Source organism: Muntiacus reevesi, chromosome 7, assembly GCF_963930625.1.
Source record: "Muntiacus reevesi chromosome 7, mMunRee1.1, whole genome shotgun sequence".
NCBI classification, from domain to species: domain Eukaryota; kingdom Metazoa; phylum Chordata; class Mammalia; order Artiodactyla; family Cervidae; genus Muntiacus; species Muntiacus reevesi.
The window spans coordinates 25,151,511-25,168,425 of record NC_089255.1 but is presented as its reverse complement, the minus strand read 5'-3'; the positions used below and the strand labels follow the sequence as shown (position 1 = coordinate 25,168,425).

Here is a 16,915-nt window from a genome sequence, read left to right as displayed (position 1 = left end):
TGTATTTGTCCACAACATTTAATATTGTACATTAAAAAATAAACACATTCCAATTTCAAACTTAACCACATAAGTGGTGTGGACTTCCCTCTGGAAAACCAATCCCTTCAAACACCAGACTCTTCAATCATAAAATGAGTATCGTTGAAAGCGCTTTTCTCATAGGATAGGTATGAGGTGTAAGTGAAGATACAGAGAACATTGAACGTGGTGCCTGGAAGTGTAGCCACTGCAGCTGCTCCTACTACTACATCATTTTCTATTATTGGTACACACCAATAAAAATGGGACATAGACACAAGGACACAAAAGATGATTAAAAATTAAACCAAACACTATACCTACCAAACAAGTAAAAATATTTTAAATTGAAATTTTCACACATTATTTCTGAAAATATGAACAGGGAACGGTATATTCAGAAGTGGACTTTTTATCAAAGCCTTAAAATTGTACACGTTCTTTAAAAAAAAAAAAAACCTCACGCATATTCTGTGACTCAATAATCTTACCTCTGAGAACTTATCTGAAGGAATCAAGGATGTGGACATATTACAGTGAAAAATTGGAAAATAAACACATAATATGAGACTAAATGAATTTCAGTACATCAGTCTAACTGGAAACAAGTAACAACTTAAAAAAAATAACTTATTGGGAATTTTGTCAGTCCAGTGGTTAAGAATCCACACTTCCCCTAGAGGGGGCACAAGCTCAGCCCTGGCTGGGGAAGTAAGACCCTACAAGCTGCGGTGGCACAGCCAAGAATATATATAAATTAAAAAAAATAACTTGACACTAAGAGATTTTCAAAATGTTAAGCAGCATACACAATACATAAATTATCTAGAAGATTACTCACTAAAGTGTTAGACATCCCAGGATGTGGTAAGATCCTGAGGTTTTAGAAAACTCTTTTCTCCCAATCTTTCTTTAATACTGTAAGTTTCCTAATTTTTTTGTTCTGTAAAGATAGCTTCATGCTACCCTGGAATTTAATTATATGGCTTGGTGTAGTCATCAATGCTTTTCTATAAATTTAACAGAAGTTAGAAAAGTTGAGTGCCTCCTCTCCTTAATGCAATTCAGAACTATGTAAAATCAAGGAAATGGGCATCTTTAGGACAGCAAAACTTTGACTAGATGTTGCATTCCGTAATTTGGCGTTTCTCATTCTATGTCTGTTGACAGCCCCAACACACCCAAACGCTGGGTGTAATTCCCTGTGTATATGTGCTTAGCTGCTTCAGTCATGTCCAACTCATGCAACAGTATGCAATGCAGCCCGCCAGGCTCCTCTGTCCATGGGATTCTCCAGGCAAGAATACTGAAGTGTGTTGCTATGCCCTCCTCCAGGGAATCTTCCTGACCCAGGGATTGAACCTGCATCTCTTACATCTAACCTGCATTGACAGGCAAGTTCTTCACCAACAATGCCACCTGTATTTACTAAACAGTAAATCCTTGCTTATATTTTATGTTTAGTAGTTTCTATCTTTTAATTCCATATTCCTAATGTGTCCTCCTCACCCATCATTAAATGTTAAGTCACCAATATGAGTGTTACATCACACTTTAGGGGGAGGGGGAAAAAATTTTAAACCCATCATATTCTTAACTAGAACAACTTCTACAAAGGAAAACTCCCCATCAACATGTTTCCTCAGAATATTTTAAACCTTTTGAAAAAACATTCCTGAAGCTATAAGCATTAGGAATATGTAAGAGAATGCGTTTCATAGCAAAAGAGTTAAGAATTACTTTAGTAAGGTCAATAAATCTTGACTGTTTTCAGCAAAAAACATTTGAGAAAAAGCAAACATAGCAATCTAGGTGAAAGAAATTCATTATTCTGTTTTGTTATGTGTCAAAGGCTGGGCAAAGGAAAAAATGGCCATAACTTAAGAGCCACCTTGACCTGCAACGTTGTTTTTCAAATGTTTCAGTTATCATTTATCACAAAGAAATAATTGCACATTGGTCACACTATATAAGATATATGATTTGCCTAAGAGCTCAGATAATTCAAAATACACACATTTCAGGATGGCATGTATTATCTGATTACTAGCTTAAGTGGCTCAGCCATTTTATTCAGATTGCCTGATGGAAATTACTTGATTTTTAATTCTATTTGTAATTAGGAAGAGTCATTATTCAAAATGTGTACATAAGAGTCATCTTTAATACTGCATCATCTCAAATTTACATAAAATGTGGCTACTTTATGACCCTCAACTATGTTCCCCAAAGAGCAAATACACTCATCAGAAAGTCTATTAAAATGTTCAATTCCCAAGTAATAAAAAGGAGTGAAAGAGTAGGACATGGTATTCCGTATTTCTAAGAAGTTTCCAGATAATGATAATGATATGCTATTGCTGTAGCACAGATCATAGTCTGAATAGCAAGGGTCAACAATACTTACACGTAAGACTATATTTATTATCTTGTAGAAAGCATCAATGTTATCAGTGAACTCAAACTGAGCCTTTAGTAACACAAATAAGCTTTTTAAAGTCTCACCAGGGGATCGGGTGGAGAGGGAGGTGGGAGGGAGGATCGGATCGGGATGGGGAATATATGTGAATCCATGGCTGATTCATGTCAATGTACGGCAAAAACCACTACAATATTGTAAAGTAATTAGCCTCCAACTAATAAAAATAAATGGAAAAAAAAAAAGTCTCACCAGGAGACACATGTTAGGGGAAAAAAATCAAGATTTTTCAGATTTTGCCAAGATAATACTATAGTTTTGCTATGTAATACAGAGTGGGATCTGGTCAAGCATCCAGCTACCAGATATAATACATTAATATTTCTGCAATAATACATATGCATAGCCACTATATATAACAAAGACTATAAATAATCTCATATCAGTTGAAGTCAGGTTCTATGATCAAACTGATGAAAAACTGTCACAGATTTCTGAATTGAGAACAAAAGATCTGATGGTACAACAAAATAATTTTTAGTAAGGAAACCCAACTTAAAATTACTACATCATTCTCCATCTCTCAGACCCAAGCAACTAAAACGTAGGATTATTCTTAAGTCCCAGAATTTAGTAGTAAAATGTGTATGTGTGCTAAGTTGCTTCAATCGTGTCTGTTTGTGACCCTATGGACCATAGCCTGCCAGGCTGCTCTGTCCATGGCATTCTCCAAGCAAGAATACTGGAGTGGGTTGCCATTTCTTCCTCCAGGGGATCTTCCTAACACAGGGATCGAACCAGAGTTTCTTACGTCTCATGCATTGGCAGGCAGGTTCTTTACCACTAGTGCCACTTGGGAAGGCCAAAATGTATTTGAAATACAGCAAATCCCATCTTTCGCTAGCGTGAAAGCTCAATTTTATAACACACAAGGATAATCATTACCAAGTTTCTCACTCAAAATTTTACACTTATCTCGAATTAACAGAAGTTTCCAAATTCTAGGAAGGAATAAGCAAAACATAAGCAAAAAAAAGTCGTCCAAGTTACCATTCCCGTAGAAAAAACTAGAGAATGCCTTATTCAGTCCTCAGAGTAGTACCTTAGTCTTCAAATATATTACATGTTTTTGTGTGACAGAGTCCTTATCTTTCAAAGAAACACTGAAATAGCTATAGATTGAATAAAATCAATTATTTACTTCAAAATAACATAAGGGGAAGGGAATGGATGCAGGTATAGATAAAAACAAGATTACTCCCAAAATTGCCAAAGCCAGACAAGTTCGTAGCAATTAACCTGGCAGCAGCCTTTTACTCAGAAAATGTATTAACTCTTTAAACATTCTTACTCTTCAATTAATAGACTTATCAAACATGAAGAACATTTAAATTTCAGGACCAAACCCTGAAACATAATGAAAAAGACCCAAGAAATTAACAAAATTAGAAGTAAAATATTAGTGGTCACTTACATTAAGTAAATTGTTTTTACCTTTTTTAGAAAGCAACCTAGACTGAAGCTTTTAAAACATGAATGCTCTTTAACAGTTATACTTCTAGGGCTTAACTCTAAGCAAATAACTAAGGGTTATTCACAAAATCTTAGCTGTTAAGACTGCTCAATTGCTTTTAAAAGGAAATAGAAAAAAAAAAGAAAAAAAAATAAAAGGAAATAAGAGTACTGGTTAAGTAAAAACATTGCCTAAGTATGCAATGTAATACTATGCAGTTATTAAAATCTTTAGGAGAGCTGTATCTAATAACACTGATGTTACGTTCATACTGGGGGGGGGGGGGAAGTCTACTTAAATGTATGTGCCATATGTAAGGGGCCTTCCAGGTGGTTCGGTGGTAAACAACCTGCCTGCCAATGCAGGAGACACAGGAGAGACAGGTTCAATCCCTGGGTCAGGAAGAGCCCATGGAAGAGGAACTGGCAACCCACTCCAGTATTCTTGCCTGGGAAATCCCATAGACAGGAGTCATATGTAGGATATTACTTTTTCAAAAGCGTACATACACCAAAAAAAAAGTCTGAAAGGACACATCAAAACTTTTATTCTGAATGGGTAAGAAAGTGTATCTTTTTTGATGGGTCTCCATTGCATTTTCTAAATTTTGTATGTGCATGCATTGCTTAATTTAGATTAAAGCTAAAATAAAGATGGGAGTAACTTCTTTTAAAAATCCACATCAATCTTAATTCATTTGATTAGTCTTCCTTTTTAAATTCAGTAAAACTACATCTTAACACAAATTCCAACACAGGAAGCCAACAAACTTTCAAGGATAACAAGGGAAATTTTTTCCTTGGAAAGCACAATTTACTACCTCAATTTTAACCATAAAGTTTTTTAAAGTTATCACAAAACTAAGGCAAAGACTATATTTAAAAATTTAAGGAATTATAGCACACTATGGTTACCGAATTTTCAGAATTTAGTAAGAGCACGAAGGAAAAATTTTCATTTAACATGTATTCAACTATTCCTAAATGTTATTCCAGACAAGTTAGAAAAGCCTAAGACTGGTTCAATGAATTTCCAGGGAGTTATATTAGTTCTGAAACCAACTCAAAAGCTATAGGTTAATCTAAACAATAAACAGGAAGAGTATTTCAGACGGGTCAAACTGGAATCAGATTAGATAGAAAGAAAAATTCAGATGCCCTTTAATCTACTATATGTGTGCTCGGTCATGTCCAACTTTTTGTGACCCCATAGGTGAAGCCCACCAAGTTCCTCTGTCCATGGAATTTTCCAGGCAAGAGTACTGGAGTGGATTGTCATTTCCTAATTCAGGGGATCTCCCCAACCCAAGGATGGAACCTGTGTCTCCTGCATTTGCAGGCAGGTTCTTGACCACTGAGTCACCTGCTGCTGCTGCTAAGTCACTTCAGTCATGTCCAACTCAGCTACCCCATGGACTGCAGCCCACCAGGCTCCTCTGTCCATGAGATTTTCTAGGCAAGGATACTGGAGTGGGTTGCTGTTTCCTTCCCTATGGCTTCTGCTTAAAAATAGCTATGTATTCTCAGTAGAGAATAAATCCTTAAAAATGACAAAGTTCTTCCAAATTTTTATTAAAGCTCCATCACCAGCAATACAGCAGCCTATATCCTCAAATGCTAATGGGACTCATTCCATCACAGGCAAACCTAATTTAAGGCTGCTCTTACAACTTAACTAAACCTAATTTAAGGCTGCTCTTAAAACTTACTAAACTCCTACCACAGAAGCCACAGTTATGTTATTTATATTCAGACATAAAATCAAAGAGCTGAAGTATATTGACAATAAGGAGTTTTAGCTTTAATTCGAAGTAAAATACTGTTGTGTTGCTCATTAACGGTCTCTAAACACACAAAGCAAGTTTCCTTCTAACCCTAAGTCCTTCCCGCTTTTCCAGAAGTAATCCATCAATGGTGTTTCACGCGCATCTTTCCAGATATTTCTCTGTATCTTACACAGTAGAAAATAAACTTCTATAATATGTGAGCTGATGAAAAGTGCTAAAGAGCAATTAGAAGGCTAAGTGAGAGAAAACAACACTGAGGTGATGGCTTTTGAGTAAGAACGAAAATGAACTGAGGAATCCAACCTGTCTGGGGAAGAACCACACACCCCCCCGCCCCCTCCCAAAGGCTTTTGAGGTAGGAATATGTAGTGTATTCAAATCTCAGTTAAGGAGGCCAGTGTGGCTGAAGCATAGTAGTATACAATTAACAAGGAAGGAGGTGCACAACAGATCATATAGCACATGTTGCAATTTTGACTTGAATGTTGAAATAGGCAGTTATTAAGTGAGTTTCAAACTGGAAACTCAGGTAATACATTTTTCAAACATTATTATTTTAATAGGATCAATCTAGCTACCACACACTGGGGTGGAGGTATAAAAGAAATATAATCTATTGCAATAATGTACCAAAGACAAATGATGGCTTGAAATTGGATCAAGTCACAGCAGAAGTGAATCCTTGTTATAATTTAAAGGCAGAAATGATAGTGTTTTCTACAATGCCAAAGATGAGGTATGACAGGGGAAAAAAGTCAAGGATGGCTAATCAAAGTCTGACCTAACTGACATGAAAACGCCAGTTTCATTAACTGAAATGGGCAACACTGCAGAAGGAATTGGTTTGAGAGAAGAACAGCAGGAGCCCAGTTTTGGACTTTTAAACATATATACATAACACTCACGGGAGCTGTCAGGTGGGTAAATGGATAGAGACAATAAAGACAAGTCCAGGCTGGTGATACATGTTTGGGCATCATTAGCTTACAGATAGTATAGAAAATCATGTGACTGAATAAAATGACCCAGGGAAGTGTGAGTAGAAAAGAGAAGTAGAAGAACACACTTGGGAGAAGGAATAGCCAGAAAGAGAATAAAACCTGGAAGCTAAGTAGAAAATATTTTTTAAAAGTGGCAGCTCAACTGGTTAAATCATACCAACAAGACTGATAAGGATTGGAAAAGGACCACTGGATTTAGTAAATCCTTCTGGGTTACATATTTTTTAAAACCATAAATTATACAATTACTTCTTTTCTCCCAAGTGAAACTCACTTTTAAATGTTTACTATGCTTATTTCCCTGAAGAATGTTGCTACAACCAAAGAGTCTTCAAAATTATACCACAAACCTGTATCTACCCAAATAATTACCTTGGATACTTCATGCTATTTAAACTGTTGTAAACTGAACAAAACAGTTTAACAAAAATGACATCTTGCTTAAAACTTGCTAAAAACAGAAGTCCAGAGAAGTTTTTTGTTTTAGGCACTTTAATCAAATTAAAGATGCTTTTCTAGAATACTTCACATAGTACGTACAGTCAATCTAGTATGATTAAGACTTGATATCTATAGTTTTAACTGCCTGGGTTGAATCCATGCCTCATGTGACATTCATTGGGTATGTCTAACTTCTGGCAAATTATGCAAATCTGTGCTCGAATAGTCTCATCTCCAAAATGTGAAAGACAGTAATATTTACATAAGCTTATGATGATTAAGTTAACACAGGAACTTTAACAGCAATGGACACACGGTAAGTTTCCTGTTTACCACTTTCAAGAAACTAAAGATTTTGTACTTCATTTTTCCTTTCAAATAGGAAAGCTATTATGTCAGGTCTGATTCAACAGGGGTGTTAGAGAAATAACTAACCCTAAAGCCTAACTAAATATCCTCTTCAAACTCTTATTCATCAATACACACAAAGAAATCTCATTTGAAAAACCAGGGCCAAGTGCTGTCAGGCCTAGGATTACTACCTTCTTCAAGAGATGAATAGATAGTGGCCTATTTTAACAGAGGTCTTCTAACCTAGTCTTTAGTCCTTCTTACACTTAGTCTTCATTAACATTCCCCACACAACTGCCAAAAGGAAATTCCAAGAAAGTAACCAACTCTCTCTAATCTCCAAAGTCCTCAAACAAATTCCTATTGTGTCTGAAGTAATCTAGATATTAAACATGGGCCCATATACTATGCTTGGTTCTTGCCTACCTTTCCAACCTCACATCTTGTTCTGTGTATTCTTGGTGACTATTTTCTAGTAGGATTTCTTGAAATGAGGCCAACTCCCTCCCAACCCCCCACCTATCTGGGCTCTCTAAGATAATCCAACTTCTGACTTCAACATCAGCTCCTAAGGTCTCTTTGCTGGCAGAACCCTTTCACTGCCGTATCTGTATCTGGCTCCCTTAACTATCATCTCTTTTCCTTCATGGATCTAGACTGTGAAAGTGCTGTTTTTTTCTCTCTTCTCTCAATGGCTATAATACTCGAGGGCAGGAGACAGTATGTTTTGTTCACCTGTATACACCCAAGCCTAATGGTGATTTTCAGAACAAGCATTCAAATGTTTAACAAACATTTCTAACTTGAAAGCTGGGAATCATCCCAAATCTGTCACTCTTCATATCACAGTCACCACCAAATCCTAAATTTACTGGTTCCTAATCCCAATACCATTGCTTTTGGCAGTGATATTTGCCCAGTGAACTGGCCAGTAAAGCCAGTTCATTATTCTTCCCTCTATTCCAGTTTCTTATCACCTACTCCAATCTCATTCTCCTCTACGCCATTTCCACATGGCTATTACAATGACATTTCTAAAAATGAAAATCTGATGTCACTCCTCAGTTCAGAATCTTTTAATAGTTGTCGGTTTCTGGATAAAGTACAAATCCCTTGGCGTGGTATTAAAATTTTTATAATCTGGCCTTAACTCTCTAAAAGCCTTTCCTGACCTCTTAAGAGTCAATTAGGCACCCATCTATTGCACAGTTCTATAGGCTCTGTGCCTACCTTTAACCACAGTGACATTATCTCATCCATCCGTCTCCCTCACAAGGCTATGAGTCCCTGAAGAACTATTATACCTTTTTGCATTCTGCAAACCAGAAGAACATGACCCATAAAATAATGGATTTGTAAAAGGATATCAATAAAACCTGGACCTAAAAGAACACTTTCCATTCCTCTTCCAGGTAACCTCACGACATTTTACTTAATTTTCTCCCATTTTGTTTTCCTTTGAGGCTGCCTTCAGTTTTCACTTTAACTAGATTTTACTTTCAACAGGAATAAGGGGAGGGGTCAAGTATGTGATGTACTCCAGTACACACAGCAGTAAGTATACTGTTAAAAACCACTCTACTTCTCCCCTGGCCTTACCCCCGCTCAATATTAAAACAACTCTCAAGTGAATTATCAAAACATTTCACCGCTGTCAGTAAAACATTACAGTGTGTTAGTCACTCAATTGTGTCCTACTCTCTGCGATTTCTACAGGTTGCTATTATTTTTAACACTTTGACTATCCACATCCTTATTAATCTCTGCATTTTTCTTGTGAATATTCAGTCTTACTATAACCTTTGGAACAGAGTTGATTCCCTAACATGTAGCTGGGCCACAAGTAATCCCTGAAAAAGAGGTCAATCCTTGATCCTACCTGGTTTGGATACAGAGATTATTCAGATTTTCCTGCTTTCTGAGGTTAAAAAGTCTATTTATCCTTTTCTTTTTAAAAACCCTTCTAGTCAGAAAGCATTTCAATATCAAAGCATGTTTCTTGTGGGTTGATTCACACTAAATTTTAATGATAAAAAAGTCAAAATTGAATACAATCCAAAATTATTGCCACAATCCCAAGGAAGATTACTCTAAATGACAGAAAATCTTTACTAATTTGCAATAATCTAAAAAAAGAATACCTAATGTTTTTGTCTTGCTGATAATTAAAACATGCTATTTTCATTCTAAAATATATGTAAACTTCAGCTGCTCTTTCCTTTATCAAAAACCCTCAGGACCCCAAGTTTGACACTCGTAATTCCATTAGTTTACAAAACCCTCAAGGGTCCTTCCTTAGGAAACATCTTGAGAAACACACACAAAAGCCTAACCCAAACATTTCCAGAAGCTATCACCTGCACCACACCAACTTAAACAGGGGTTATTTCCTAGTCTTTCCAATGAAACCAAGTGGACCTCACACCTCTTACCATCACCCAGGAAGGGTGTGCATCTGTCCGAAGGCCCCCCTGGCTCCAGGTCATCCTGGCTGCTGCTGCTCCAGGCTGGGCATCCGTGTTGCTGCAGCTTGTGGTTTGTGACGGGTAGTGTACAGGACAAGCAGGATGGGATTTCAAGGGAAACAGGAGGGGGATGGCTTTCTGGGAAAATGCCATCACCGTCATAGGTGTTAAGTAATACCACACACATTTTATTGCAGCACAGTTTAAAAATTTAACAAATGAAAGATTAAAAATAAAAAAAAACAAAAATAAAAAAATAAAAAATACAGACGTCCAGAGATGCTCTAAAACAGTTAAGTTAAAGATCAGGAAAAATAAGGTCACAGACTTAACAGCCAGTAAAATTCTTTCGAGCGTGGGGAAGGGGATAAGGGAAAGGGGGGAGGGTTGGGAGAGAAAAGGTTTATGTGATCAATCCACTTAAAAATGCTAATGCCTTCACTTTCTCTCCCAAGATGTAAAACTCCAAAGTCAATCAGGAGGCCGGAGAAATTCTTAATGAACATTCAGAAAAACTCGATTTTAATCCGGTTAAAAATCATCAGTGTCATTATCATCATCATCATCACCATCATTAAGTATAATAATAAATAATAGTAACTAGTAACAACAATAAAAAGGAAATCAGCGGAAAGTCAGGAAAAATGTAAAAAAAAAATTGGAATAACTTACTGTAGCTGAAGATCAAAAAAATCTCACTGTAAAAAAACAAAAATAAAAATAGCCCAGATTAGAAAAACGGGAGGTGCAAAAATGTCAAGTCAGTAAAGTTCATTTCTTTTCTCTTTCCAAAAGCAGTTTCCACAAAAACCGCAAGGGTAAAGTTCTCAGTAGCAGACAAGCAAAGCCCTTTCCACATCATCAATCAATCTTAAAAATACACGAGGAAGTAGAGAGGTCAGTTTATGAGAGGCTAAAAGGCTCCTCCTCCTCTAACCCAATTGCTGCAGAAAAAATAGAAATAGAAATTTAAAAATTACATCTTAAATCCAAGTCCCGTTTTTGGAAACAATTGAAAAAAAAAAACACCTGCAAATTTGCCGTAGTGCACACCAAGTTGCATCATTATGTTTAAAATGTCTTTATAAAATCAATTTTGGAATGGGAATGTGTGTGTTCTGGAAGGGTGGGGAAGGGAGGTTAAAAATCAAAGCTGAGCTCCAGTGAGTAGGGATGGGGTTCGCCTTGCTGCCCTGTGAAAGGAGAAGGGACAGATTGAGTCAGAGTTCCTCAGAAATGTTGTGCCCTAAACCCCCAAGACAGAAACATCTGTCCATTTCATGTAACATTCTGGTAAAGCATCAACATCCCACTGGATGGGGAGAGCCTCTATAGAATTATCACCTCTACCAGTGACTGGCTTCACAATTCTTCAATGTCAGTAGGTGACTATTTTAATTACATATGCACCTATATTCCCTTAAGGGTCTCAAAAAAAAATCCACATTCAAACGCTCATCTTGATAATCAGTTTGGCAAAAGAAAATTTAGAAAAACCAGGTAAACAGAGATGAAGTGAGCAAATGTCAAACATCAGAAAGCAGATTCGTGTTTTAAATTTTAGGCCCAGGTAGCTTTTCCTACCATACAAACTGAAGGGGAAGGGTCTACTCTGAAGATACATACTAGAGATGACATCTAATCTCAAAACAAATGAGTGGTCAATCTGTAAGACCTGACAGAATCTGTCAGGGAAACAGTTTACACAAATAGCACATTAATCCACTCAGTAACAGAATGAAAAGTCAGATGAAGGAAAAAGGTTATTATGGCTACTGACTATACAATGTTAAAAAAAAAAAAAAAACAGGCAAAAAGTACATGTTTCTTTGTGGTCCCACTGTTTACAAATAGTACACATGGCTAATTCCAAGATAGGAATTCTAAGAATCTGAAAGGTACCACCACAAGACTGGCTAAGATTTGCAATTAGATTGTAGGTCTTTGAGCAAATAAGAATGACTGTACTTGCATTTTAATATTCAGCCATGAGATTTTATTCTATCCAAATGTCAGTGAACTAAAAAAATTTAAGCTGAGTTTTAAAAAGTGTTCCTTAAATCAATTACAAATTAATGACTACAGCAATGGAAAAGGTATTATTAACTCTATTTTTGAGAAGTAGCAGACCACACAAGCTACTTTTACACTTGGACTGTGTTAAATTTTAACTGATGTGTTAAATTTTACAAATGTACAAACTATTAAAAAAAAGTTACAGGAAATGTACAATTATTTGAATGTACATTCAAATATACATTCTGAATGTGTTAAGTGTAAGGGATGTTCAGTTATGGTGAGACATTCAGTTTTCTTCTTTGGAATCACAGCCTGAACGTGGTAGTCAATAATGTCAGGATGTTAAATAACTGGTTCATCTACAAACAAATCCTCGGCAAACATGTTATAAGCTTAAAAAGTAATGTGAAAACATTTACATCTTTCAAATTCAAGAACTTAAGATGTCTCCCAAGATGCTATGTTTAATTGATGAGCTACCCCTCATAAAAATGATTAACCAAATTGAACACCTAATTGTAACCTTTGCAATTAATACTACACCTGAAGTTTATACTTTGTCAAACCTCTAGATTTGCATCTTCTAAACGGGTATTCTCAAAGAGAGGGCTGCCAACCAAGATAGCGTGGCATACATTAGAAATGCAAATTAATAGGGTCTACCCCACACTGAATTTATTAGAAAGTGGTGATGGAGAGCCCAGCAATCTGTTTTAACCAGCCCTCTTGCTGGTCCTAATGTCTGCTCATGTTTAGAAACTACTATATAGAGTTAAAAAAAAAAAAACAACTACTGTATAGAGTTTAATAAAGAATCTCTATCCCCAATTAGGATCAAAACATAGTAACTCAAAGATTATAACCTACCACACTAAATGCTATACCATAAAGCCCTACAGAAATCCCTTTTCCCTTTATAAACCTCAGATTTCCAATATCTAAGAGAACACACGCAGCTGTGCTACATCTTAAAGTTCTGGTTTTCACCATAGTCAACTATCTAGTAAATCTATTATGTACAAAATTTTAAGCCTCCCTGATCCCAATGAGAATGAATGAATATATATATTAAAACATGAGCAAATAATGCTCCCCAAAGACAATAAAATGACCTGAAGATTGAAATACTGTTATTAAGACAGTTAACAGTAATTACTAATACACAAAAACTGCTGTCAACAAATAAAACTATTTCTGTACACTATTTAGCCTTCTGGCAACAAATGAATTACAGAAAATAGATATTAAGAGGTAAGAAGTCTAAGATCCCTTATAAATATAAAACTGAATTTCAGAAAGTTTAACTGATTTGCCTAACAGGTAGGTAATAAGCAGCAGGAGGGGGAAAATCCAGTTCTCTTAACTCCTAGACCAGGGTTCTTTCAACTGTCACACTCCCCACGTGACATCTCACACATCCACCAGTTAATATAAGTTAATCTTTAAGATTAGAATAACTAGCTATTTTGGAGCTTATTCCTTGCTTGTTTCGAACAGAAATTCCATCCAAAACAAGGTCACACACTATGCAAAATCCTCTAGAGACCTAATCAGGAATAAGGTGTTTATATCCTCTACTAAAGAAAACAGCAGGAGGCATTAAGCATGGGAAACACAAAGAGGTCCTCCAAGTTTAAGAAGCCATCTTAAATCCCTCTTCTCCAGCCAACATGAAAATGTTACTAATGCCTATCTATTTGAAATCAAATCTAGAATTATTTCAGATATTAATTTTGTGGCCAAATCATTCCGGATGAGTGATATTAAACTGTTACCTTGGTACACGCTGATCCTAAGGAACCCATTTTTTTTTTTTTTAAGGAACCCATTTCTAACACCTCAGGGGAGAAAAGTGCCCTTCAAGTAATTTTAATTTCCATTTAAGGATTTAACCATTCTTACTTATTTCCTACATTTCTCTTTATTTGCCAACAGTATTAGGTGTATGATTTCCTAAATTAACCAATCATTGCCCTTTTAAAGTCCATGTGACAATATAAATGCTTAAGCTTTTATTTTTTTAAAGGCAAAGCTTTTGATTCCTATTACAAAATCTATATGGTAAGGGATCAATATATAGCTACCTAGAGTAATAGTTTTAGCTTCTGTTCCTAAGGGACAAATTTACCCAATCTGGGCTTAAACTGTGCTTAACATCACTTTTTGTGAATGTTTAACGCATTATGAAAAACAAAATCACTTAAATCTTACACAAAGATTAAAAAAAAAGCGGTATCTTGGATAAGTGAATGTGATACTTTGAAGCTTATGTAATTTTCACAAACTTGGCAAAAATTGTTTAGTAATTTTCAGGGCTTAGCAAATAGTAACCACCATAATACCTGCTTAACAAAAAGCATATAGTTGTGTATTTTTGCCAACTTTGGGATGGTCCGGAAAATTAATGCCAGAATATCCCTAAAATCAAACTTCACAAAATCTTAGAACGTTCCATTAATGAACGTAATACTCATAATTTTTCCCCAAGAGCAGTTTGGGACTTTCCAGTTGCCGCTAGTTCTTGCTGTAATTACTTTTAGTATCTACTATTCAACGGGGAGGTAAAGACACTTGACTTAACCTGGCGACCAAATTCCTTACTAGTTCGGCTGATTAATATGACCCAGGCAATCAACACTCATGCCTCGGTTTCTGTCTAAGAAAGATAGTAATACCTACCTCAAGCAAGTTCCACTAACTTATTTATTTCAAGTGATTTGTAACCTGCAGATAAAAATCCAGCTTTAATTATTACTGTTAATATGTAAATCAGATTACAATTTTTTTTAATAAAATTGAAACTATTTCGAGGTCCATCATTTGTTCAGAGAGGCGTAAACTAAAAAGAAACCAGTAAAATATTAAACCTATTGTTTTCATATTTATACCCTGCGGTACGCTCCAGAATTTGGAGGCTTGCGCTACAAAAAATTTGTTTGATAACCCTTCCCCATCCCCCACCTAATTTTAAAAATTTAACAGGAAGCATCGGCACTACATTAACTGAACTACATTCATGAGCATTTCTGATCATCCCTTTCACAATTTCAGAGTCCTCATGGTCACAGAAAATGAAAGAACAGCCGTTAACACAGGTGAGCAAAAAAGAAAAACAGCATTTTCCCTGCCGATTGTGGCCTAGAGGACGCTGGGTTAAAAATCTACTTAAGGGCTGAGGCCTAGAAAACTCCGCGTAAGATCTAATCCCCCAAACCAGAGAATAAATGGGAGCCTGCTTACTCTACCGAGGGGAGGGTTCCCTCGTCCTCTCTCCCACTCCACCTCGCGCTGCCCAAAGAACCCAGCGCTTCCCCTTCTTCCGCTCCCTCCACTTACCAGGAGGGGGAAGGGAGAAGAGATTCGATTCTGAATCTCCTACCCCTGGGTTCTATGTGGAGAAGCCGATTGCTGCTCGAGGTCGGCAACACGGTCGCAATCGCTCAGTCTTCGCCTCTTCACAAAATGGCCCCCGAGTCTCCTCTGCCGCCGAGGCGAAGGTCTAGGCCCGCCCCACTCCTGAGAATCCTCCTATTGGCTGCGAGTTTTCTCGCTCCCGCTTCTCATTAGACAGTTCTACCGCTCTTCACAATTCTATCCAATCACAATCAGCAGTGGGTTAGACTAATCTAGAGAATTTCCACATGCGTGGGAGAAACTAGTTTGTAACTGGTTATAGTTCCTGTCATTTATCTTCTGAGACATGCTTATTGGCCACTGTACCCTGACGAAGCTCTGGGTGGAAACTTGCCTTTGTAAGGCGCACCGCTTCACATCCGGGTATTCGAGATGTCTGATTGGCGGTCTCAGTATCCCATCCCTGCTCTTCAGAGCGCCTAGAAGGAGGCCCACCCGGATCTTGGAATTCCCGCGGCGCGGGGGGCGGGTAAAGATTGCCGGGTCTTGTTTGGTAGACTTCCGTAAGGTCTGTCCTAGCTCCCGGCCTAAGTAAAAGGAAAAGCTGTAGCCCGCGGTGTGGACAAAAAAAAAAATAAAAAATGTTTTTTTCTTTGACTGGGGAGGGAGCACTAAAAGCTAGAATACAAACCAGCCCTGCAGTTTTTCCAACCCTAGAGCTCCTTTCTGGACATTTCTCAGCTTGTCAAGCCCTTCAGACAACCCATTGTTTCACGCATAACAACTGACTTAGTCACCTCTCCACAGCAAAAGGTAAATAAAGTCTAAAATACTGGCCTGGAATGCTACAGCATTCGTCCTCTGGCCCCAAGTCATCTCACTTTCTAATACTCTGTATGCCAACCAAATTGGTTCAACGGGCCAGCTCTCCCCAACCCGAACCCACGATCGGGTCCCTTAGTTCTTCGCATCCTGAAATGATCCTGTCTTCCACCTACTGGCATCGTCTGCACTGCAGTCCCTCTGGTTATATTATAGCAGCCGAACAGCAATATAGCAGCAATGCAATAAGGGCCAGATGTGCTAGGAGTAGGAATAAAGGATATTTCTCTGTGTAGTTGGGGAAAGCAAGACGCAGAACACTTATCTAGAGAATGTAATACTCTATGCATTTTAAGGAATATATGCATTTGTGAATACAGTTTTATGCATTAGTTTCGAATTAATTCTTAATTTCAGAGAGAGTCACAAGGAAACTTAACCTGTCACATGGCAAAAATCAAGACAATTTAGTAACGAGTTTAATGTCCTTTACTCAAACGTGAACAATTCATGGTTGGAAGAGTAGGGTGACTCACAAGCAGTGGAGCACTCCCCCAGGGAGTTTGGGCAAGAATGAGCTTAATACAGACTTAAAAGCAGCAAGGCAATCAAGAGTTTGGTCGCCTGCGGTTGTGTATCTGACCTTACTTAGAAAGATTAAGGAACAAGGAAATAAGTATACGGCCAAAAAATATGCCGTTTGAGAAGATTGACTGACTAGGT

At 37.2% G+C, this 16,915-nt stretch overlaps 1 protein-coding gene across 9 annotated transcripts in view; it reads right to left on the bottom strand.

Moving 5' to 3' along the window:
• The window catches only part of HNRNPC (heterogeneous nuclear ribonucleoprotein C), a 45,437-nt gene extending 29,946 nt beyond the window's left edge, over positions 1–15,491 (bottom strand). For 4 of the 9 annotated variants that reach the window (XM_065941771.1, XM_065941777.1, XM_065941778.1 and 1 more), the window contains exons 1-2: positions 15,353–15,491; positions 10,670–10,695 (exon numbers count right to left, since the gene is read on the bottom strand). The gene's annotated coding sequence lies outside the window, so the exon portion shown is untranslated. Of the gene's footprint in view, positions 1–9,964; positions 10,117–10,669; positions 10,696–11,026; positions 11,191–14,695; positions 14,741–15,352 lie in introns of those variants that run through there. The other 5 variants (XM_065941773.1, XM_065941772.1, XM_065941774.1 and 2 more) reach the window with 5 other exon arrangements.
• Between the last annotated feature and the right edge of the window lie 1,424 nt (positions 15,492–16,915).